Source organism: Gossypium hirsutum, chromosome D03, assembly GCF_007990345.1.
Source record: "Gossypium hirsutum isolate 1008001.06 chromosome D03, Gossypium_hirsutum_v2.1, whole genome shotgun sequence".
Classification (NCBI taxonomy): domain Eukaryota; kingdom Viridiplantae; phylum Streptophyta; class Magnoliopsida; order Malvales; family Malvaceae; genus Gossypium; species Gossypium hirsutum.
Window position 1 is genome coordinate 4,784,676 of NC_053439.1, and position 25,213 is coordinate 4,809,888.

At 32.7% G+C, this 25,213-nt stretch overlaps 3 long non-coding RNA genes across 3 annotated transcripts; 2 read left to right on the top strand and 1 right to left on the bottom strand.

Moving 5' to 3' along the window:
* The first annotated feature begins 18,737 nt into the window (after positions 1-18,737).
* LOC121215312 (uncharacterized) lies at positions 18,738-19,795 on the top strand. Its single transcript, XR_005911078.1, has 2 exons — positions 18,738-18,809; positions 19,588-19,795. It is a non-coding gene; the product is annotated as an uncharacterized lncRNA (long non-coding RNA).
* Positions 19,796-22,059: 2,264 nt separating this feature from the next.
* Positions 22,060-24,030, top strand: LOC107944487 (uncharacterized). Its single transcript, XR_001696224.2, has 4 exons — positions 22,060-22,170; positions 23,143-23,285; positions 23,505-23,691; positions 23,779-24,030. It is a non-coding gene; the product is annotated as an uncharacterized lncRNA (long non-coding RNA).
* Positions 23,061-23,858, bottom strand: LOC121215313 (uncharacterized). Its single transcript, XR_005911079.1, has 2 exons — positions 23,723-23,858; positions 23,061-23,325 (listed from the first exon to the last, which is right to left on the bottom strand). It is a non-coding gene; the product is annotated as an uncharacterized lncRNA (long non-coding RNA).
* Positions 24,031-25,213: the final 1,183 nt, after the last annotated feature.

Below are 25,213 nucleotides of genomic sequence, written 5' to 3' on the forward strand. Positions count from 1 at the left end.
GTTTCATATTTATACTCAAAGTCATTTAAATATTGGGTTTGTTTCATAAAATGTTTAAGAAAAAAATAAAAATATAAAACATAAAACTTTTATAATTAAAAATTTATATTTATCAAATAATCTATTTATATTTAATAATTAATTTTAAGTAATATATCAAATAAATTTTGTAATTTAAATTCAATATATGTAATTTTTTAACACTTAATTTTTAATTTATTTTTTATCCATATTTTTCTTCCCTTATTGTGGGAGATTCGGCCCCACCTTTGAATATTCAAATATTATTGTTATCATATAATAGTTTATAATGAAACTGTTGTTGATATAATAAATTTATGTATTTATATTCCAACTCCATTATATATTTGAAGTAGAAAGGGGCATCCATAAGCATGTGAGGCAGAGCAAATAAAACCTTTCTGCCAATTTGTTTGGCTTCCAACATGACACGTGCCAATTAGGAAATACGTACGTAAACGAAAGATGGAAAACAACAGGTTGCGACTCTTTACCATTAGATCAGACCATTACCACTATGTTACGTCTTTTTAATTAATCAATTTGAATATAAATCATAACTGTTCTCAAGTTAAGGTGGATAAATGAGGGTATTTGTCATCATTAACTTTCACTTATCACTAGTATTTTTTTTTTGAAAAATGGGTTAATAGTATATATTCGATTAGTGGCTTTTTTATCAATTTTTTAATCTGTTTTTATTTTAAGAGTTTTTTAAAATAATAAATAATTTCACGAGTCAATTTAAAGCTTATTATGGGAGAGTTTGGATAAAAATATAGGCTCGAAATATGAGTTTGAGCAAAAAAACGAGGCCCGTTTAGAAAACGGGCCGGGCCCCAGGCACCACTTTTTTGGCTCGAGCCCGGCCCAGCTCGGCCCAAATATTTTTTATTTTTTATTTTAAAATACTTTTTTATTTTTTATTTTTAAAATAAATTTTTAGTGTTTATTAAAAAAATGGACTCGGCCGAGCCGGGCCGGGCTCGGTCTTAGGAATTTTTTCCCGAGATTGGTCTGGACAAAATTTTAGGCCCATATTTCAGGCCCGGGCCAAAATTTTTTTCTGGGCCCGACTCGACTCGACCCATGAGCACCTTTACTCTTGAGATGTTATTTTGAACAAAAATAATTTGTTAATGCATATATTTATAGTGCTAAATATTAAATTTAATTGATATATAATTATAACATTAATTAGGTGATAATTAAACTAAAATAACATATGTACAATTAACACTATACTTAGTACTGATAATGTGTTAAATATAAACACCATTCATTTCTCTCTTTTTTGAGAATATTTTAATATTTTTTTGTTCAGTTTCAAAGTTGACACATGTCTTGGACAATCCAACACAACTCTAAGGGTCCGTTTGTTTGACTGAAAATGATTTATGAAAAATGACTTGCTTTTATGAAAAAGCTAATATTTTTTGGCGTTTGGATGAATCTATGTACAATATTTTTTATTGTTTGACAGATTTCCTGAAAATATTTCATAAATCTGTTTTAAATGAAACAAACATGCATTTGAGAATTTATTGTCTTTTCATTTTTTAATTGAGTTTATTTTATATCTATTAAATTTATATTTTACATTTTTTTTTTTGCATATTTTGCAGTAATTTATTTATAAATAAATACATCAAATTAAATATATAACAGTAATCAATTTTTTTAACAAAAATAATAGTAATCAATTATTAAGCAATATATGGGCCATTATCGCTCTTTAGTCTATCAGCTAAAGTCCTTCCGAGATCCTCTATCTCTTTCGCATATCGGAGAGCCTCATAATTGTCTTGGCACCTTAGCCTTTGAATGGAGTTTGGAAGGTCATTATTAGCAAGCCTTGAATATGTATGTGTGAACTTCATCACCTTGTGCTGCTTTAGTAACAGGAGCACTTCCCTCGTGTAATAATTAGCCTGCAAATGAAGTCATCTAAGACACCTTACCAAAAAAAAAAACAAATGGAATATCACCGTTTATTTAACAGCAAAATTTGATCCTTTCAATGGGTCTTTACTATTATTGAGTACTTAATGGGAAGATACCCAACAATATCAATATAATCTTTGAGTACATTAATTAAGTGCCTCTAGTAAAAAATATCCTTGAATTCACTGTGCACAACCTATTCAAATAGTATTCAAAACATTAATGAAGAGTCGGCAAAATAGGTCGGGGTGCACAGGTATGCTTGAGTGTTGCATAACTGAACCCCTTTGGCCCTATGGAAAATCTCGTTTGGAACCGATGCTGCTCCACTTGTCACACTCACTTTTCGAGTTGAAAGTGTATTCCTATTAAATAATTCAAGGTCTATTTATAGAAAACAAATCAATTCATCTTATAGAAACATAGCATATACATACATCCTAATTTCACAGACAATAACATTAAAATATCCCTCTAGATTGAGTTTCACTTATCATCTAAATCAGAAATTAATTGACAAAAAAATTCCAACAATAGTATATTAGAGCTAGTGCAGGTGTATAACTATATTGCCAACATAGATAAGCATGCTAACCATTTAATAATGGCAATTTAGTGAGTCTATAGAAAACCGCTTCCATTGTATGTCTCGTATTTAAGTAAGCCACGAGATCCACAAGTTGCACAAGGTATCTTTCCCTTTCCATCACATTTTGTGCATATGCAGAGATAGAATCAATCATTGACGAAAAAAATGGATCATGTAAAGAAATCATACCTCAACTATATATGTTTGGAAGAAAAGAAATTAACAAGAAACCAAATATCAAACTAATGTTTACAAAGTTTAAGATAAGGATCATTAGGCAAAAGTTTCAAACTTAGAACACCCAGATAGCAAATTAGGAAGAATAATTACATGCAAATATGGTTCCTTGAAAGAATGCAAAGTTGTGAACTACTTGCTCAACCATATTAGTCATATTTTGGAACCAATAACCAACCATCTTGGATAATAAATATCGGTTTCGTTTCTCTTATCACTTCCCTTTCTTCTAAGTTTCAAGAGTTCCCATATAAACATTGCAATCCTCAACAACATGAATCTTTCATATTTACCTAGTTTTGAACGGCTAATCAACAATAATATCACTTCACAATGTGCTCAAGTGTTTTATGTTTGAAAATCTATTTGCAATTTAGGTTTTTCCTTTTTTTTTCTTCTATCCAACTAAAAACTACACTTGGAACAAAATGTAAGAAATCTATTTGCATTAAACAAAATGTAAGAAATCTATGTGTATTAAACAAAATGTAAGAACACATATGAGCATGAGATTTTTTAGTGTCATAAACAAAATAAAATTTGGAAAAAAATAGACAAAATCACCTTTTTCCCTCGAATAACAACTCTGAGTTCACCTTGGATCACCATGTATTTTGTGTCACCAAGTCGGAGCAAGCGATCTAGGTTCAGCAAAGTCATTCATGATGCTAGTGATTTCTTCTGGCTTGAACTGAAATCAACATAAAACCAAAGAGCCAAATGTATCTTTCTCCACTGATTCTAATTCAACAAAACTTTGGCACATGCGACTGGGTCATATGAGTGAGAAATGTATGATAGTCTTTTGCAATAGAGGTCTTTTCAAAGACACTTGTAACATCCCAGAAATTGGGGTTAGAAGTTTTGAGGTTTGTAATGAGGGTTAGAGAGTAGGTTGAATAATTGGGTCCAGTCTCACGTTTTAGTGTCAGAATGAGCCTGCTGGTTTGGTGGTTGGATGTGTGTTAGTTTACCTTTGGGTCCAGGGTTCGAGTCCTCGTGTGTGTTTTGAGGAATTAATCTGATTCTAGTTTTTTTTAAGTTTTAAATAGTTATTTATTAATTTATTTATTTATTTTTAGTTTGGAAATAGGAAGTTACTCAAAAACTATTTTCACGTTAGTTTTGTTTATTTTTCCCTAATTTTGGATTTGACCTCTTTTGGCATCCATTCTTCTTTGTTTCAACAGTTTCTTTGTTTTTGTTTTATTGCTAATCTTTCCTTACTCTTTTGTTCTTCAATTTTTGTTCTTTTTTATCTCAAATTGTCGTCAATAATTATTGTTTTCCAAAGTTGTTCCTTGTTCAATTGCTAAGTGTGGAGTCAAAAATGGTGGAATTGAGATGTTTCAATCTTCGTTGGTGTTTGGAATCACAATTTCAGGTGTGTTTCTGAACTGTTTGAATTCAGTAGCAAATTACTGTTGGATTTTGGGGAAATCTGCAAAATTCTGATATGTCTTGAATGGTTATCGGTTGAGGTTCGTTCTGCTGCTGTAAAACTGCGATTTGGGCCTGTTTCGGTATCGTTTCATGACCACACGGGTGGCCACACTAGCGATCCACACGATCGTGTGACTTTTAGAATTAGGGATTTTGGACTTTTTAGTGCCACACGCTCATGTGGTGTGTGGTGACTATTTGAGGATTTTGTCGTTTTTCACATGGGCGTGTACCTTGGACACTCAGCCCTGTCCCTTAGCCACACGGGCGTGTGAGTTTTCCATACGGCCATGTCTGCTCTGCACTTTATTTTGGCACTTTTAGACAGTAAGTTACACGGGCTACTCACACGGCCATGTAACTCGATCATACGGATGTGTGTCCCCTCCACACGGGCGTGTGTAGCTTGCACAAGAGTCTGTATACCACCAAGCGGACGTGTAGACCCCCACAAGACCTAGGCACTTCCACATGACCATGTGGAAATTTGACTCGTTTTTGTGTTTCTATATGTTTCGACCCTCAGTTAAGCTTTGGCAACTGTGTTTGGGATTCCATTACAACTTGGACTTGTGTGTGTATTTGAATTCATAGGATTAAGTTTAAATGTTATTTTGAAGTTACTTTGTAATTGAATGCAAGCATATCCAATTCTATATTTGATCAATCGAATATGTGTAATTCTGTTTTTGTGAGATTATCTGCATTTAGTGTGCATTTTGCATTTGCATGAAAATTCTGGGATTTGGTTAAAAAAGAGAAGAAAGACTGAATTGGAAATTTAACTGCATCGTTTCTGTACAGTGGTTTACCGCATTATTTTATATATGTCAGCTTAGCTACATATTATTATTTCGGTGGCTTAGTCCTACTATCGTGGTGTGTAGGGTCGATGGGCTATAAAAAACTCTTGTGGTGAGCAGGGTGGATGGGTCTATTATGACCCTATTATGGTGTGCAGGGGGTCGGACTGGAGTTCTGTTGGATGGGTGGGATTTTTACTTGTTGCATATTTTACGCATATAAATTTATGTCTGTTTGTATTATCGTTAAGACGTTTATAAAATGCTTTGAATAGTCTGTTGCGATTGGGTTACATGAGTGTTTGGAATAATAATATAATTGTGTTCTATTGTTAATGGAAACTTTCCGTATGTTGGATTACTGTTTGAGATATTTGTATGTGATTTGTAACGTATGCTATTTTGGAATATACGTTGTGTTACTCCGTCTTTTGCCTGTTGCCAGTTTCAGACTCACATTGAGCTCGCGTAGCTCACCCCCTCTTAGTTTTATCTCTTTTAGGTAATTCTCGTGTTTGGCGTGGGACTCAGTGCGTTGGTGATCTTAGAACTTTTACTTGGGTTTTTCTCAATTTGGATTGGACTTATTTAAGTTCAATAATTTTGTTAAACCATTTCCTATAGGACTGTTAGTAATTTTGTTTTATGAACTGTGGTATAACTTACTTTGGAATATATGTTTTGTAAACGATTTTGATTGTTCTAAATATTTGGTTTAAACTTTAATACGTTGTAATTTTTCAACATAAAACACTAACTTAGGCTTTGCATCTAAACAGTATGTATTATGTTATCCACTGTGAACTATTTTCTTGTAATGCCACTCTTTTAAATATCCAAATTTGTCTGATTTCAAAATCGAAGTAAAAATTGTTAAACGATATAGTTCAATTAGAGCAATCTGTATTCGGATTAAGTTTTTAGAAATTCTTATGTAAAATGTTTCAAGATCACTTCGGTGGTCAATGTAACCTCTGAGGTCCGGTCGAAACTTCTAGGCCGGGTTTTGGGGTGTTATAACACTGGAGTTGGTAAGTTAGGTATTTGCAAACATTACATTTTCGTGAAACAAACCCGAGTCAGTTTTTATTTAGTAGTGCATTGAACAAAAGAGACTCTAGATTACATTCATTCTAGTTAATGGCTTTCCATCTTATGACATCACAAAAAGAGGTAATAAATATTTCCTAACTTTTATTGATGATTCCTCTAGAAAAGTTTGGGTTTATTTCTTGAAACAAAAAACCAAAGTCTTCGGAATCTTCAAATAGTAGAAAACAATGTTAGAAAAACAAAGCAAAAAATCCATGAAGCAGTTAAGAACGAATAATGGTCTTGAGTTCTGTTCATCAAGGTTTAATGATTTCTGCAAACGGGAAGGAATTGAAACACATTGAACCGTTGTTGGAACTCCACAGTAGAATGGAGTTGCAGAAAGAATGAGGAGAACCTTGCTAAAAAAGGCTCGATGCATAGTTTCTAATGTAGGCTTAGGGAAGAAATTTTGGGTTGAAGCCATAAACTTAACAAGTTATTTACTAAATCGATCTCCTCATCAAGCATTGAACGATAAAGTTCTAGAGGAGATATGGTCAGGTAATTCTCCTAATTATTCTAATATTAGAATTTTTGGTAGTCCTCCTTATGCTAAAGTTAGCAATGGAAAGCTCGAACCAAAGGCCGTTCAATGCATCTTTCTGGGATACTCTACCGTACAAAAGGTTTTAAGTTGTGGTGTTTGGAATTCAACAGAATAATTATTAGCAAGGATATTCCGTTTGATGAATCTGTCATGTTCCGATCAGAAAATGGAACTTTTGCTTATTTTTAAAGACAGAACAAATGTCCTACGCTGTAAAGACAAAATATGGGGTGACATCCTGGCGAGCAAATGTCCTACGCTGTAATGACATGACTAACAAAGGTCTTGTCTCGACGAAAAGTCACACGACGTCATGATGTCACAACAAAATTTTGATTCTTACTAGTTTCAAGTTGTTTCGAATATGTTTGGGGCTCCATCCAACCCTCAGGTACCCTCACCACCTCAAGAAAAGACGAGAGATTCGACCACCACAGAAATATTGTGAAGAAAACCTAGTGGATTATGCTTTAAGTGTTGTTTAGAGCATTGATTCAATCAATCCTTTGTGTTATTATGAGGCAGTTCAAGCTGCCGATTCTAGCAAATGGCTCATTACAATGGAATAAGAGATGGAATCACTTCAAAAGAACGAGACGTGGAGGCTAGTTAAACCACCCATTGGTAAAAGAATCATTGGTTGCAAATAGATATTTAAAAAGAAGGAAGGTTCGGGTCCTAACGGTACTAGGTACAAGGCAAAACTGGTTACAAAGGGCTATGGTTAAGTGGAAGGAGTTGATTTTCATGATGTTTTCTCTCCCATTGTGAAACATGCATCCATTCGGCGATTTTGGCCCTTGTTGCATCAAATAATCTTAATTTAGAGCAGTTAGATGTAAACATTGCTTTTCTTAACGGTAACTTTGAGGAGGACATCTACATGCAACAACCGGAAGACTTCAAAGTTAAAGGTAAAGAAGGTCATGTTTTTCTTTTACAAAAGTCTTTGTACGGTTTGAAGCAGTCTCCTCGACAATGATATAAAAATTTTGACTCCTTCATGTTGAGTATTGATTTTTTTCGAAGTAAGTATAACAGTTGTGTTTATCTACAATGTCTAGATGATGGTTCTTTTATATATTTGCTACTTTATGTTGATGATATGTTAATTGCGGCTAAGAATCCATTTGAAATTGATGGTCTTAAAACCATGCTTAACTCTAAGTTTGAGATGAAGGATTTAGGTGTAGTAAAGAAAATTTTGGGGATGAAAATTTTGAGAGAGACATTCCGAGAAATTATTTTTATTGCTACAAAGGTACATCAAGAAGATCCTTGAGAGATTTGAAACGCAAGATGCAAAATAGGTAAGTACTCCTTTAATTACACATTTTAAACTCTCAATTTTAGATTCCCCACAGAATGAAAAGGATAAACGGTACATGTCAAAAGTACCTTATTCAAATGCAGTTGGAACTTTGATGTATTCTATGGTATGCATTTGTCCTGATATTTCACATGCTATTAGTATTGTTAGCCAATACATGACTAATCCTGGTAAGTTACATTGGCATGCAGTTAAGTGAATTTTCAGATATTTACGAGGTACTTCTAGCATATGCTTAAAGTTTGGAAGAACTCAAAAGGGCTTAGTTGGATATGTTGATTCTGATTATACAAGAGACTTAAATCGAAGAAGGTCTCTCACAAGTTACCTATTTGTTTTTGGGAATTGTGTCATTAGTTGGAAAGCGATTCTTTAAGCTACAATGGCTTTGTCGACTACTGAAGCAGAATACATGGCAATTACAGATGGAGTAAAAGAAGCAATTTGGTTAAGAAAAAAAAGGCAACTGTCGTATATTGTGATAGTAAAAGTATCATACATCTCACCAAATATCAAATACATCACGAGAGAACGAAGCACATAGACATTCGTTATCATTTCGTTTGAGAGATGATTCTTCAAGAGGATGTTTAGATTCTTAAAATTGGCACAAAACACAATCCGGTCGACATGTTGACAAAGAGCCTTCCATTTTTAAAGTTTGAGCATTGCTTGGACTTGGTAGGTATCCAACGAAGAATCAATTAAGCTCGTAATAGGGCTTGGCAAGAGAGTTGGTCCAAATGCGAGTCAAGGTAGAGATTTGTGAGAGAATGCCTCTTATTTTCACCAAAGTTTATTTTGGTTTTCTTCTCCTAATTAAACTCTGTTTCTAGTTTCTCACTTACACTCTAATTAACCTAGAGTTGTGGTAGTCATATATGCTACGATTTTCAGCTTATCACGCAAATTTTATGTTGAAAATTCCTTAAAAGAGGACAAAAAACTACGGGCAAAAGAAGAGTTCACTATAATAAAGGAGAGTACAAAAGATGGAGAAAATTAAAAGAAAAACTCAAAGCCCCACAAGAAAAACCCTTCAAAACAAAAAAAAAACAAAATTCTTTCAAACTAAATATTTTGTTGTGTAAAACTTAGTGTAACTAAAACCAATTTTTTGGATTCTTATTTTTTTTCCTTTGTTCGTTGTTTAATTGGGTTTATCCCTTACAAGAAAAATAATTGTCTACTTTTATTGTGAAATGATGAATTGACAAAAGAATTAAATTTAGATAAATATAAAATATATTTATATCATACGTAAAATTCACTTGTAATATGAGGTTTTGGTTTGTTAATTTTGTGCTTTTTTTCTCTATGCTTTTATGTTGTCCTTTATGTTAAGACTCTGTTTTTATTTGTTCGGTTTCATTGAAAACTCAAATTGTGGAAAAACAAGAATTTTCTCCATCTCGTTTTGAATTATTTAACATACTGATGGTTGCAATGTAATACCAGCTTTTCGATTGTCCTTCTGGTGGGTCACAAGACAAAGAAATATTACTCGTTTCTTCATAGGTGAAGCTATTCCTATTATTACGTCCGGATGCATTATCCTCCCTGCGCTTCTATTTTGTCTTTACATGGACTGTCTTCCATTTGGCTACAATGAAAACTCAGCTTTGGAAACAAAATTTTCTCAATCTCGTGGTGGACCGATTTGATATAGTGGAGGTTGCATTGTGCACATCAATTTTCTCGGAATGTTACCCATCACTTCCCTTTCCATCATTCTGGGAGATTCTTACTCCTTTCAATAGTCAAATTTTTATTTTGTTATATTATTAGTTTCCGACATCGTACGTATCTGTTTTTAAAATTCATTAAATAATATTTTTTTATAATAAATGTCTATTAATTTTTAAAAAATAATCTAGAGAATAAAATAAAATTTTTAAAGTAAAGAAAATAAAAATATAAAAAATAATCGATAGTAAAATATTAAGTAATTAGATAAAATAATCGGGCAAAATACCAAAAAAAGCCAATTTTTTTAAAAATTCATCGAAATGAACCCGGTATTTTATTATTTACCGGAATGGGCCATTTTCTCCGAAATCGCGTCCACGTCAGCTCGCTTTGCTTACATGGACACAAATCGCGCTTACATGGACTCGATTTCAGGGAAAATGACCCATTTCGATAAATAATAAAATACCGGGCCCATTTCAGAAAATATAAAAAAAGGGGCTTTTAGTGGTATATTGCCCCAATTTTTAGTCTTCCTTTTTTTTAATGTAAGAAAATATAAATCACATATTAAAGTAAGTTATTTAAAATCATTTTGTAATGTTGACAATGTGAAACTTTATTTTGTAAAATATTGGTTCTGTAAATTAATAATTATTTGAAAAGTTGTCACTGTAAAATAATTTTTATTTAAATTATTTCTGCAATATGAATTAATCGTTTAGTAAGGGGTGTAACTTAAAAATAGAAAAATAAATAGTTGAATTATGAATAGAGAAAAAAAAGCTTTAGGAAAATTTAATAGTTATTTGATATTTTTCCTATGTAAAATAATTTCTATTTAAATTATTTTTGCTATAGTAAATAGTTATTTAATTCGATATAATAAATTCAAAATTATAAATAAAATGAATGATATAATTAAAAAATGGAGGAAAAAAGGAATTTGGAGTACAACGGTGAAAAAATAAAGATTAGGTGGAATTTTAAATAGAAGAAAAAAGGAAATATGAGAAAAACAAAAATAAAAGTGGGGAAAAAATGAATGAGAAAGAAAAGAAAAAGAAAGCGGGTGAGGTGGAAGAAAGAAAAAAGAAGGGTCATTTACATAAAATAATAATAATTATTGAGCTATTCTTTGAAAAAATCGGAAAAATAAGGGTCATTAAATAAATTTTTAGCGTACTTCAGGAGCGCGCTACGTGGTAACAAATCGCGTCCACGTAAGCGCGCTTTGCTGACGTTAAGACGTTTATAGAATGCTTTGAATAGTCTGTGGCGATTGGGTTACATGAGTGTTTGGAATAATAATATAATTGTGTTCTATTGTTAATGGAAACTTTCCGTATGTTGGATTACCGTTTGAGATATTTGTATGTGATTTGTAATGTATGCTATTTTGGAATATACGTTGTGTTACTTCGTCTTTTGCCTGTTGCCAGTTTCAGACTCACATTGAGCTCACGTAGCTCACCCCCTCTTAGTTTTCTCTCTTTTAAGTAATTCCCGTGTTTGGCATGGGACTCAGTGCGTCGGTGATCTTAGATCTTTTACTCGGGTTTTTCTCAATTTGGATTGGACTTAGTTAAGTTCAATAATTTTGTTAAACCATTTCCTATAGGACTGTTAGTAATTTTGTTTTATGAACTGTGGTATAACTTACTTTTGAATATATGTTTTGTAAGCGATTTTGGTTGTTCTAAAATCTTTGGTTTAAACTTTAATACGTTGTAAGTTTTAAACATAAAACACTAGCTTGGGCTTTGCATCTAAACAGTATGTATTATGTTATCCGCTGTGAACTATTTTCTTGTAATACTAGTCTTTTAAATTTCCAAATTTGTCTGATTTCAAAATCGAAGTAAAAATTGTTAAACGATATAGTTCAATTAGAGCAATCTGTATTTGGATTAAGTTTTTAGAAATTCTTATGTAAAATGTTTCAAGATCACTTCGGTGGTCAATGTAACCTCTGAGGTCCGGTCGAAACTTCTAGGCCGGATTTTGGGGTGTTATAACACTGGAGTTGGTAAGTTAGGTATTTGCAAACATTGCATTTTCGAGAAACAAACCCGAGCCAATTTTTATTTAGTAGTGCATTGAACAAAAGAGACTCTAGATTGCATTCATTCTAGTGAATGGCTGTCCATCTTATGACATCACAAAAAGAGGTAATAAATATTTCCTAACTTTTATTGATGATCACTCTAGAAAAGTTTGGGTTTATTTCTTTAAACAAAAAAATGAAGTCTTCGGAATCTTCAAATAGTGGAAGACAATGTTAGAAAAACAAAGTAAAAAATCCATAAAGCGGTTAAGAACGGATAATGGTCTTGAGTTCTGTTCATTAAGGTTTAATGATTTCTGCAAACGGGAAGGAAGTGAAACACATTGAACCGTTGTTGGAACTCCGCAGTAGAATGGAGTTGCAGAAAGAATGAAGAGAACCTTGCTAGAAAATGTTAGACTTTTTCAATAGTCCTGGTCTATAGGCAATAGTTGTTTTTAATAAGTTGTTATGATTCCCATTATTTTTAGGAGTTTGTTTTTGCTTTTTACGGTAATTGTATAGCCTATTTAAAGAGGCTATTTGCTTCCTGAATAACATAGAATTTTTCTTCTCAAGATTATTTTCTTGATCTACTGCTCACACAACAGTGGTCACAGAGCTAGGTTTATTAGCAATAAACAATAGTTTTTCCCCTCCTTTGCTCTACAGAAATGGCCTCCGATAGTTTTGTGCAACCATCAATTCCTCGCTTCGATGGTCACTATGATCATTGAAGTATGTTGATGGAAAATTTTCTCTGATCCAAGGAGTATTGGCAAGTTGTCTCTATTGGAATTCCAGAGTTGGCAACAACAATGGATGCACAACGACTACAAATTGACGCTTTGAAATTGAAAGATCTTAAGGCAAAGAATTATCTCTTTCAAGCAATTGATCGTTCAACCTTGGAGACCATCATTTGCAAAGATACGTCAAAGGATATTTGGGATTCGATGAAAAAGAAATTCCAGGGATCAACTAGAGCAAGGAGGCAGCAGCTTCAGGCATTTCGCTCAGAGTTTGAACTTCATCGGATGCAATCTGGGGAGACCATTTCTGATTTTTTCTCAAGAACGATGGTTATCATCAGTAAGATGAGAACATTTGGAGAGAAATTAGAGGATGTGGTTGTAGTCGAAAAATTCTTCGCTCATTGACACCAAAGTTCAATTACGTGGTATGTTCCATTGAGGAATCAAAAGATATTGATTTTTTATCCATTGATGAATTACAAGGTTCTTTGCTGGTTCATGAAAAAAATTTGCAGCAGCAAGATAATGCAGAGTTAGCATTAAAAGTTTCATCAGATAATTTGGTTAAAGGCAATGGAGGACGTAGATCGAATGGCCACAATGACAAAAGTCGAGGCAGAGGTCGTAGCAGAGGTCGTGGTAGAGGAAACTATGGCTATCGACAGAATTCAGGAAATCAATATCAGGAGAGAGGGAGAAGACATGGCGATTACCGAACACAGTCAGTAGACAAATCAAATGTTGAGTGCTATCGTTGTCACAAGTATCTACAAATCAGAATGCCGGACCACTTTCTTAGATACACATGGGGAAGAATCCAATTTTATTGGAAAAGAATGTGAGTAAGATGAAGAGATATCATTGTTGATGGTATGTCATGCAAAAGAACCTACCAACAAGCGTTTGTGGTATTTAGACACCGGATGCAGTAATCACATGAGTGGAGATAAGTCAATTTTTCAACTGTTGATGAATCATTCAGAGATGATGTGAAATTTGGCAATGATATAAAGATCTCTGTGATGGGTAAAGGGCAGGTAACTATTCTAAATAAAACGAATGTTACTCAAATCATTTCTAATATTCTTTATGTCCCAGATTTAAAGACCAATTTGTTAAGTATTGGTCAGTTGCAAGAGAGTGGTTACGAGATCAAAATTAAAAATGGGATGTGTCGAGTTCAAGATGGAAAATCAGGATTAATTGCTCAAGTTGTAATGACAACAAATCGGATGTTTCCGATCTACCTCAATCATTTTAGTCAGTCATGTTTTGCAGCAAACTTATTAGATCCAATGCAGCTATGGCATTTTGGTTAAGGTCATCTCGATTTTGGAGGCTTACAAACGCTTCAGCGGAAAAACATGGTAGCTGGTCTCCCACAATTTTCTTGTCTTGCATATGTATGTGAGGAATGTGTGCTCAGTAAGAAACATCGAGAACCATTTCCAAAAGGAAAGATTGAAAGAGCGAAAAACCTTTTGGAGATAGTGCACTCTGATATCTGTGGGCCAATTAATCCCATTTCTAATGGAGGTAAACGCTATCTTATCACCTTTATAGATGATATGAGTAGAAAAACATGGGTAGATTTTTTACAGGAAAATCTGAAACTTTAATTACTTTTAAAAGATATAAAGCATTTGTGGAAAAAGAAGCAGGTCATTCCATACAAGTGTTGCAGACTGATCGTGGAGAAGAATATAATTCGCATGAATTCAACCAATTTTGTGAAGAGCATGGAATTAAAAGACAATTGACAGCAGCCTATACACCTCAACAGAATAGTGTATCCGAAAGAAAGAATCGAACCATTTTTAACATGGTGCGAAGTTTATTACAGCAAAGCAGAGTTCCTAAGACGTTTTGGCCAGAAGCCGTCAACTAGAGCATTCACATTTTGAATTGGAGTCCAACTTTTACTGTTCGGAATATGACACCAGAAGAAGCATGGAGCGGAAGAAGACCCGATGTTAGTCATTTTAGAATCTTTGGGAGTATTGCTTATGCACATGTCCCTAATAAAAAAAGAACGAAGTTAGAAGACAAAGGAGAAAAATGCATATTTCTTGGTGTTAGTAAGTGTTCTAAAGCATTCAAGTTGTATAATCCTAGCACTAAGAAATTTGTTATCGGTCGGGATGTGATTTTTGATGAAGAAAAGTTCTGGTGTTGGGATACACCAACAGTTCAAAGGAATGTTCCAGTAGACTTTGATGAAGAGCTACATGTTGAGGATAATTTGGAGCCGTCACATGAGCAAGAAACAATTCAAAAACCTGAAACTGCAACAGATCCAACGTCATCACGTATAAGAAGAAGGCCTGCTTGGATGAGGGATTATGAAGTCCCAGGAATTGATCAATTTGAGGATCCACTAACCTATTATGTTTTGTTTTCAGATTGTGATCCCGTGTTTTTTGAAGAGGCAGTTAAACAATCAAAATGGAAGAGAGCAATGGATGATGAAATTGTAGCTATTGAAAAAAACAAAACTTAGGAGTTAATTGAGCTTCCAAAGGGACATAAAACCATTGATGTGAAGTGGGTTTATAAGACGAAACTGAAGGAAACCGGTGAAGTTGACAAATGCAAAGCACGCTTGGTAGCGAAAGGTTATAGTCAGGAGTTCGGCATCAATTACAAGGAGGTATTCGATGCAGTTGCTAGGCATGACACAATCAGATTGGTGATTGCATTGGCAGCTCAAAATTCTTGGCCGATTTTCCAACTAGATGTCAAGTCGGCATTCTTGCATGGAGACTTGAATGAACAGATCTTGGAAGAATGCATTATTTTCTGGGTATAGAGGTTGCACAATCAGATACAGATTCATGGAATGTCCAAAGGAAATGCATCTTCAAGTGGCAAAAAGAATCATTAGATATTTGCAAGGTACAATCGACTACGGGATCTTGTACAAGAATGGAGAAAAATCAGCCTTGATTGGGTTTACGGATAGTGACTATGCAGGAGACCAAGATGATAGGAAAAGTACATCTGGTTACATTTTTATGTTGGGAACAGGAGCTGTTTCATGGTCATCACGAAAGCAACCAATTGTCACACTATCAACAACTGAAGCAGAACTTGTAGCTGCATCAGCATGTGTCTGCCAAGCCATTTGGATGAGAAAGCTTCTTGAGGAAGTTCATTTCAAGCAAAAGGGGCCTACTCTTATCTACTGTGACAATAGCTCAACCATAAAGCTATCCAAGAATCCTATTTTACATGGGAGAAGCAATCATATTGATGTCCGATATCATTTCTTGGGAGATCGTGTGAATAATGAAGAGATCAATATGATATATTGCAAAAGTGAAGATCAAATCACAGATATATTTACAAAGGCCCTCAAACTTGCAACATTTCAAAAGCTACGACAAATGCTTGGAGTCTGCAAGGCGACAAATGCAGGAAGGTAGCAAGATTTTTTAGTTTAAACTGATATTAGAGATTAATATTAGTTTAAGGGAGGGTTTGTTAGACTTTTTCAATAGTCCTGATCTATAGGCAATAGTTGTTTTTAATAAGTTGTTATGATTCCCATTATTTTTAGGAGTTTGCTTTTGCTTTTTACGGTAATTGTATAGCCTATTTAAAGAGGCTATTTGCTTCCTGAATAACATAAAATTTTTCTTCTGAAGATTATTTTCTTGATCTACTGCTCACACAACAGAAAAGGCTCGATGCATAGTTTCTAATGTAGGCTTAGGGAAGAAATTTTGGGTTAAAGCCATAAACTTAACAAGTTATTTAGTAAATCGATCTCCTCATCAAGCATTGAACGGTAAAGTTCTAGAGGAGATATGGTCAGGTAATTCTCCTAATTATTCTAATATTAGAATTTTTGGTAGTCCTCCTTATGCTAAAGTTAGCGATGGAAAGCTCGAACCAAAGGCCGTTCAATGCATCTTTCTGGGATACTCTACCATACAAAAGGTTTTAAGTTGTGGTGTTTGGAATTCGACAGAATAATTATTAGCAAGGATATTCCATTTGATGAATCTGTCATGTTTCGATCAGAAAATGGAACTTTTGCTTTATTTTTAAAGACACAACAAATCAGAGTGTCTCGAGCAAAGTGGATTCTAAAATAGGGGCGACATCCTGGTTTGCAAATGTCCTAGCCACAATGACGTGACAAACAAAGGTTTTGTCTCGACAAAAAGTCACACGACGTCATGATGTCACAACAAAATTTTGATTCTTACTAGTTTCAGTTGTTTCGAATATGTTTGGGGTTCCATCCAACCCTCAAGTACCCTCACCATCTCAATTAACTAATTATAAGTTAGCTCGTGACAAGAAAAGACGAGAGATTCGACCACCACAGAAATATTGTAAAGAAAACCTAGTGGATTATGCTTTAAGTGTTGTTGAGAGTATTGATTCAATCAATCCTTCGTGTTATTATGAGGCAGTTCAAGCCGTAGATTCTAGCAAGTGGCTCGTTACAATGGAATAAGAGATGGGATCACTTCAAAAGAACGAGACTTGGAGGCTAGTTAAACCACCCATTGGTAAAAGAATCATTGGTTGCAAATAGATATTTAAAAAGAAGGAAGGTTCGGGTCCTAACGGCACTAGGTACAAGGCAAGACTGGTTACAAAGGGCTATAGTTAAGTGGAAGGAGTTGATTTTCATGATGTTTTCTCTCCCATTGTGAAACATACATCCATTCAGCGATTTTGGCCCTTGTTGCATCAAATAATCTTAAGTTAAAGCAGTTAGATGTAAACATTGCTTTTCTTCACGGTAACCTTGAGGAGGACATATACATGCAACAACCGAAAGACTTCAAAGTTAAAGGTAAAGAAGATCATGTTTTTCTTTTACAAAAATCTTTGTACGGTTTGAAGCAGTCTCCTCGACAATGATATAAAAAGTTTGACTCTTTCATGTTGAGTATTGATTTTTTTCGAAGTAAGTATAACAGTTGTGTTTATCTACAATGTCTTGATGATGGTTCTTTTATATATTTGCTACTTCATGTTGATGATATGTTAATTGCTGTAATGACTCAAAATTCACAAGCACCGAAAAAGTACATTATCGGGCCTCCGTCTTAGTAAATTGAGTTCGAAAATAATTATTAGATATATTTATTAGACTAGTTGTGTGTTTAATTAGGTATTAATTGGGTGAATTTAGTTTAATTAAGAGAAATTAAGAAAAAATGACTAAATTGATCTAGGGGTAAAAGTTGAATTATAGATTAATAAAAAAAGGATTAAAATGGCAATTAAGCCATTAATAAGAAATGAGACGGTAAAGTGATAAAAATCTTAGATTTTTATGCTTTATATATATTATTTTATTATATATTATATATTATATTATATTATATTGTATTGTATTATATTATATAAGTAAAAAAAAAAGATGACAAATGTATGGTAAATATTGAAGACATGTGTAATAGTAATAATTACATAGGTACACTTGTAATAAAAATAAATATGTGCTTAATTAATAAGTAAAAGATTTTTTTAAATATATTATTAGTTAAAATAAAAGATATAAAGTAAAAGAAAGAAAGAAACAAAGAAGAAAAGAAACAGAATAGCTAGAAAAGAAGCAGGGAAAGAGACGAAAACAGGGGAAGAAAAGGGGAAAGAAAAATAAAAGGGAAAACTAAGGATTTAAAGCTTCAAGTTAATTGGTAAGCTAAATTTAGTCCTTTCCTCTTCATTTTGATATTTTAAAAGCTTTAAAACAAAATTTTGTTGAAGTTAAATGGAGGTTATGGAAGTTCATAGGTTTTTGAACATGATTCATTTTGAACAAGTTGTTAAATTAGGGGTTTAGTTGATAGAATTTTTAGTTAGAATAGATAAAAAGAATGATTTGTGAACTAAGTTGTAAGTTTTACATAATTGGGATTAAGTTATAAAAAGCCTTAAATTAGGGTTTATGTTGAATAAATGATGGAATTGAGGGTTTATTTGATAGAGTTTCTAGTTAGAGTTGATAAAAGGATTAAATTGTGAACTAAACTATAAGTTTTGAATTTTAGGGATTAAATTGAGGAAAATTAGTAGATAAATTTGGATTTAGAAGGAATTTGAATAGAAATAGAGTGTGAATTAAGTTAGAAAAATAAGTAAGCTTAGTTAGAATTAAATTGGGAATAAGTAGGAATTGAATAATAATTTTATTATTATTATTGTTAATATAATTATTATTATTTTAATGATTATAATTAAAAGTGAAAATAATTATTATTTTCGTAGCTAACAAGGAAAACGAGGCATCAGCATCTAAAGGAAAAGAAAAGATCGTTGAGGAGTAAACGCGTATTCCGGGTTTGTATTACTATAACTTAATCTATTTAATAAATGCTATATTGAAATTGTATTCATGAGACATTTAAAGGAAGGTAAGTATTAACATTTGAAATTAAGTAAGAATATGTGTATATTGAATTATATGTGAATTGAAATAATAGATGTTTTGTATTGATTGAATATTTGAAATTGTTGCGGAAATGAATTCGAAATAGGAAAAGTAAAATAATACCCTATTAACTTATCGGACTAGATTGGTTACAAATGGCATGCCATAGGATTTGTGATGTGATGAGGAGATTTGTAGTTCGGCCGAGAAGATGACTATGTTATTAAATGCTTCGGTTTATCCGAAGAGGCATTAAATGCCTTATTGGTGTGTTTGGGAGGTTATGATATACTGGTGTGTTATGGAGGATTTAAATTATTTCGGGTGTGTTTAGGTTGGATATTTTGGTGTGTTTGGGTGGAATCCGCGTATCTGTCAGAGTCCGAGCCTTGTTAATAGGGTAAATAATTGAAATGGAAATTTGAAAATGAGATTAGTTGATTTGACACTATTGAAAAATATGAGAAAGAATGTATGATATAAATTATGAATTGATTTAGTATGTAAATATTTAAATATATAAATTTCAGATTTATGGAATGATATATGAATATTTATATTTAGTTTAAAGTGATTTTTTTTAAAGACTGTGGTCAATATTTGAAATTTTATTATTATTAAATAGTTTAATTTATAGTAATACCACTGAGTATAAAATACTCAGCGTACGGTTGTTTCCGTGCGCAGGTTGAAAAAGGGTTAGTGTCTCGGTTCAGCATCCAGGACAATCCCGACTCCGACATAAAGATTTTGGTGATGTTTTCTTCCTTTAAGAGAGAGTGGCATGTACATAGGATTTATAATAGTTATTTTGGCATGTTATATAGTTTTGTTGTAAAGTAAGATATTATGTGTTTTGATGATTATATTAGAAAAATGGTATAAGTTTTTTTTAGCATTGGTATCAAGTTGAAATGGCTTAGTTAGTTTTATGTGTTAATTAGAAATGATAATAGGATTTTATTTACTTAAGTTGTTATGTCTATATGTCAAGTAGGATTAAATATATAAATGCCTTGGTTGAAATACTGAAATTGGGTTGGTTATGTTTGAAATTTTGCAGGGGGTTTAATGTAAAAATAAGTCGAAATGCTACCGAAATTTTTTAAAAAAAAATGAATGAAATCAATTAGTACAAATTTATAACAATTTATGAAGTATTTTAATATGTTGGTTATTTATTTAGAATTATTTGTAAATTGTTTGATATGTCTGGTAATGCCTCGTAACCCTGTTCCGGCGACGGTTTGGGGTTAGGGGGTGTTACAATTGCGGCTAAGAATCCATTTGAAATTGATGGTCTTAAAACCATGCTTAACTCTAAGTTTGAGATGAAGGATTTAGGTGTAGCAAAGAAAAGTTTAGGGATGAAAATTTTGAGAGATAGACATTCCGGGAAATTATTTTTATTGCTACAAAGGTACACCACGAAGATCCTTGAGAGATTTGAGATGCAAGACGCAAAACAGGTTAGTACTCCTTTAATTACACACCTTAAACTCTCAATTTTAGATTCATCACAGAATGAAAAAGATAAACGGTACATGTCAAAAGTACCTTTTTCAAGCGCAGTTGAAACTTTGATGTATTCAATGGTATGCATTTGTCCTGATATTTCACATGCTATTAGTATTGTTAGCCGATACATGACTAATCCTGGTAAGTTACATTGGCATGCAGTTAAGTGAATTTTCAGATATTTACGAGGTACTTCTAGCATATGCTTAAAGTTTGGAAGACCTCAAAAGGGCTTAGTTGGATATGTTGATTCTGATTATACAAGAGACTTAAATCGAAGAAGGTCTCTCACAAGTTACCTATTTGTTTTTGGGAATTGTGTCATTAGTTGGAAAGCGATTCTTTAAGCTACAATGGCTTTGTCGACTACTGAAGCAGAATACATGACAATTACAGATGGAGTAAAAGAAACAATTTGGTTAAGAAAAAAAAAGGGCAACTGTCGTATATTGTGATAGTAAAAGTATCATACATCTCACCAAATATCAAATACATCACGAGAGAACGAAGCACATAGACATTCGTTATCATTTCGTTTGAGAGATGATCATTCAAGAGGATGTTTAGATTCTTAAAATTGGCACAAAACACAATCCGGTCGACGTGTTGACAAAGAGCCTTCCAGTTTTAAAGTTTGAGCATTGCTTGTTGGCAAGAGAGTTGGTCCAAATGCGAGTCAAGGTAGAGATTTGTGAAAGAATGCCTCTTGTTTTCACCAAAGTTTATTTTGGTTTTTCTTCTCCTAATTAAACTCTGTTTTTAGTTTCTCACTTACACTCTGATTAACCTAGAGTTGTTGTAGTCATATATGCTACGAATTTTAGCTTATCACGCAAATTTTATGTTGAAAATTCCTTAAAAGAGGACAAAACTACGGGCAAAAGAAGAGTTTACTATAATAAAGGAAAGTACAAAAGATAGAGAAAATTAAAAGAAAAACTCAAAGCCCCACAAGAAAAACCCTTCAAAACAAAACAAAATTCTTTCAAACTAAATATTTTGTTGTGTAAAACTTACAGTGTGTTTGGTTCGCTGTTTTCCCCCCTCTGCATGCGTATTCCCCCCCTATGCAGCAGGCCCACCAGGAAACGGTTGTTTGGTTCGCTGTTTTCCTATTCCCCGCCGAATCGGTTACTCCCCCATTACATTGATTGCGCGTAATAGGCATTACGGCCCCTCAGCGCCGATTACCCATTCCGCGTCTTTCCCTTTTTTCTCTTCCGTTTTCTGCCCTCGTCCTCAACGCTGTCAAAAGCTTCCCCAAAGTAATCGACGGAGTCCTCGACGTTGTCAAAAGCTTCCCCAAAGTCGATCCTTCCAAGGTCACCCCTTTTTCTCACATCCATTTCACGATTTATTGTTTGATTTTATATTTCGGTGCTTGGGTGCTTAGGAAGAAATGATTTTGAAGTTATTCTTTTCTGGAACTACTTGATATTTCACCCGATTTATAGTGTTTTATATGCATTTTTGGGTTTCATTCCCAAATTGAAAGCCAAATCTTTCACCGGTAATCAATCATTTTTATACAATTTCTTTTCATGCTCATGTTTCCTTGTTTGGGTTTCTTTCAAAATTTCTGAATCAAATTGCTGTAGTTATTGGTAGATATTAAAAGAAGACAGTGCTGGTTTTGGCTTTGGGGATTTGCATATACCCCATCGGGCGGCTGATCTCCCTCCCAAATTCAAGTCCATGCTAGTTCCTGGAATGATCCAACACGTCTTTTGCACTGGTAATCTTTGCATCAAGGTATCCCATCTTTCTTTTCCTTTCTGGATTTTTTTTTGTAGCTGAAATCATAGTTGAATTTGGTTCCACTTCTTTAGCACTTTGGGTTTTATGTTTCTCAGCAAGCAATTGAATATATTAATTTTCTCTTCCTTTTTTGGAACTATGGATTGTTCATTCCTTTGTAGTAGTTATGCTAAATTTATGCCTAATTTAATCTGGATTTCATGTTTTTGCCCAATTATTTTCTCTTTGAGTTGTAATATGCGAAGAGATATTATTTGCTAGTTTGAATTTGGGAAAAGCAGCAGAAGCTACCATACCTGAATTATCAGTATTTTAAATGATCGCCAGCAATTGTTTTATTTGATAATTGTAATTTTGATCCGAATAGCCATTGCTGCTACCTTGCATTTATACATGCAAAGAATGATTCCTGTCATGTTTGATCTGAAATGCGTATAATCACGTGTCAGATACTAGTTTGTGCCCAACTCTGACATGAGTATGTTCAAAATTTCCGAAGCTTTTCCGTATGTTTGAAGGATTTTATCTCAATCCTTTGAATATGTGTAGGGCATATGTGCCACTTTTGAGAAAACGAGAAGAGTCCGTGTAGCATAGCATTAAGTAGGATTGAAGTACATATTTGGTTGAACTTAGAAACATGTAGGAAGTTAGTCACTAAGGGCTAGTTTCTCATTGCTTTTGAAAAGTGCTGCAAAAAAATGCTTATGAAAAATGCTTTTGAAAAGCTTGGTCTAAAATTTAAGAGTTTACTATCTGTTTAGTATTGCTTATGGCTCTAAAAGCACTTTTGAAAAGCTATTTTTCTCTTATTTGCATAGCCAACAACAAATCAAATGAACCTGATTTGTTAGCTTTAGCTTTATGGAAATTATGCCATAGTATTTCTACCAATTGAACTTTTACGGTTTTTGTTTTTCTTATTAAAATTACCACTGGCCCAGCTAATTCGGACTAAAATTTCAGGAAGTTCAAGATTACTTGAAGACACTTTGTCCTGACTTGCATATTACCAGAGGTGAATATGATGAAGATACAAGATATCCCGAGACCAAAACATTAACTATCAGACAATTCAAGTTGGGATTGTGCCATGCCATGGCCATCAGGTATTATTTTCTTCTTTCCGCTGGTATATAGTATTGGACTCTGCATTTTAAATCAGTAAGTAGTTTGCCATTGATGCAGATTATAAATTTATATTGAAGCATGCATCTCCTGCTGTGAAAAATATGTGATTTCATGCTAATGGTGTTAAATAAATATAAAAATAATCATTCATGCCTTACATTTCAAGTTAAAATATGTTCTGTTTGGAAAACTTGTAGACAGAGATCTTGCTCTCTTTTTCTGAAGCTGCTAAAGGATGCACGAAGGATCTACAGTTTTATGCATTTGTAACTTGTGATTCTTGCGGTAAGTAGCGCCTAAAATTTGTTGGAATCATGTTGTGTTCAAGAACCATACAAGCACAAATGTAATCCACTAAATGCATAATTCCAAGTGGAGAGAAAGGTAACCTAGTATGTTCATCTAAGTTACTTACATTTTTTGCAAGTTGATTAATCATAGACTTACTGTTGCTTCTTTGTCCTTCTGCAGCAAGACCTGCATTCTACAAATATGTTGCCTTCATGTTCATCTTGAATGCACTAGAACTGTTTGCTTTACCTAGAGCTTCTTTCTAAAGATCAATATACCGATATTGCTGTGGGAACATATCCAAAAATGTAGAATGTGCTTTACCTAGAGCTTCTTCCTAAATATCAGTTAGTCCTTGATTTTTTTTTCAGTATGTACTATGTGTTATCAAGTAGATTTGGAGTTTGAATATCTACATCTAAATTATTTTCATTTCCAAGCAGAGATCTTTTCTGATCAATTTTCTTGTAACAAAATAAATAGTATCATTGTGTTTGTTATTGTAGAATTACAAGAGTCTTGTACTAATAGAATTTGATGGAGTTTGAATGGCTCACAGGTTTGATGGAGTTTATTTTTTAATTCTTTTTTAATTTTTTAATTATGTTCAATTATAATTAACACTACAAAAATTATCTCAACAAACGAAACAAAAAAAAAGTAAAATGCTACAAACAAATCATGTTTTCTTTTTTTAAAAAAAAGAAAGATATTTAACACACTATATTATTCAAATGGGTTTTTTTAATAATAATTATTAAGTCATCAATTAATCAAATCCACAAAATCAATTATTTTAGATTATATTTTATAGTATTATATATTATGATTTTAGTAAATCCGTATAAGAATATTTAATACTAAGAATTTTATTAAATTATATATTTATATTAAATTATATTTAATAATAATTATTTTAGATTATATTTTATAGTATTATATATTATGATTTTAGTAAATTCATATAAGAATATTTTAATATTAAGAATTTTATTAAATTATATTTTTTTATTAAATTATATTTAATAATTATTATTTTAAATTATATTTTATACTATTATATATTATAATTTTAGTAAATTCATATAAGAATTTTATTAAATTATAATATATTTAATTATAATTATGTTTAAATATGATTAAATTATTTATTATTGATAATAATAATCTTATTAAAATTTAAATAACAATAACAATAATCATTTACCAAAACAAATTTATGCTAAGGGTATTCTAGTCATTTTAGTTTTTTCCATTATGCTATTACACCTCTATTCCATTCAACCAAACACAAGATTACTATTACGCCTCTATTCCATTACATTCAACCAAACAGTTGATTTGCTATTACACCTCTAATCCATTACACCTCTAATCCATTACACCTCTATTCCATTACGCCTCTAATCCAATACAGCGAACCAAACGTGCTCTTAGAGTAACTAAAAACTATTTTTTCGTTTCTTTTTTTTTTACTTTGTTCGTTGTTTAATTGGGTTTATCCCTTACAAGAAAAATAATTGTCTACTTTTATTGTGAAATGATGAATTGACAAAAGAATTAAATTTAAATAAATATAAAATATATTTATATCATACGTAAAATTCACTTGTAA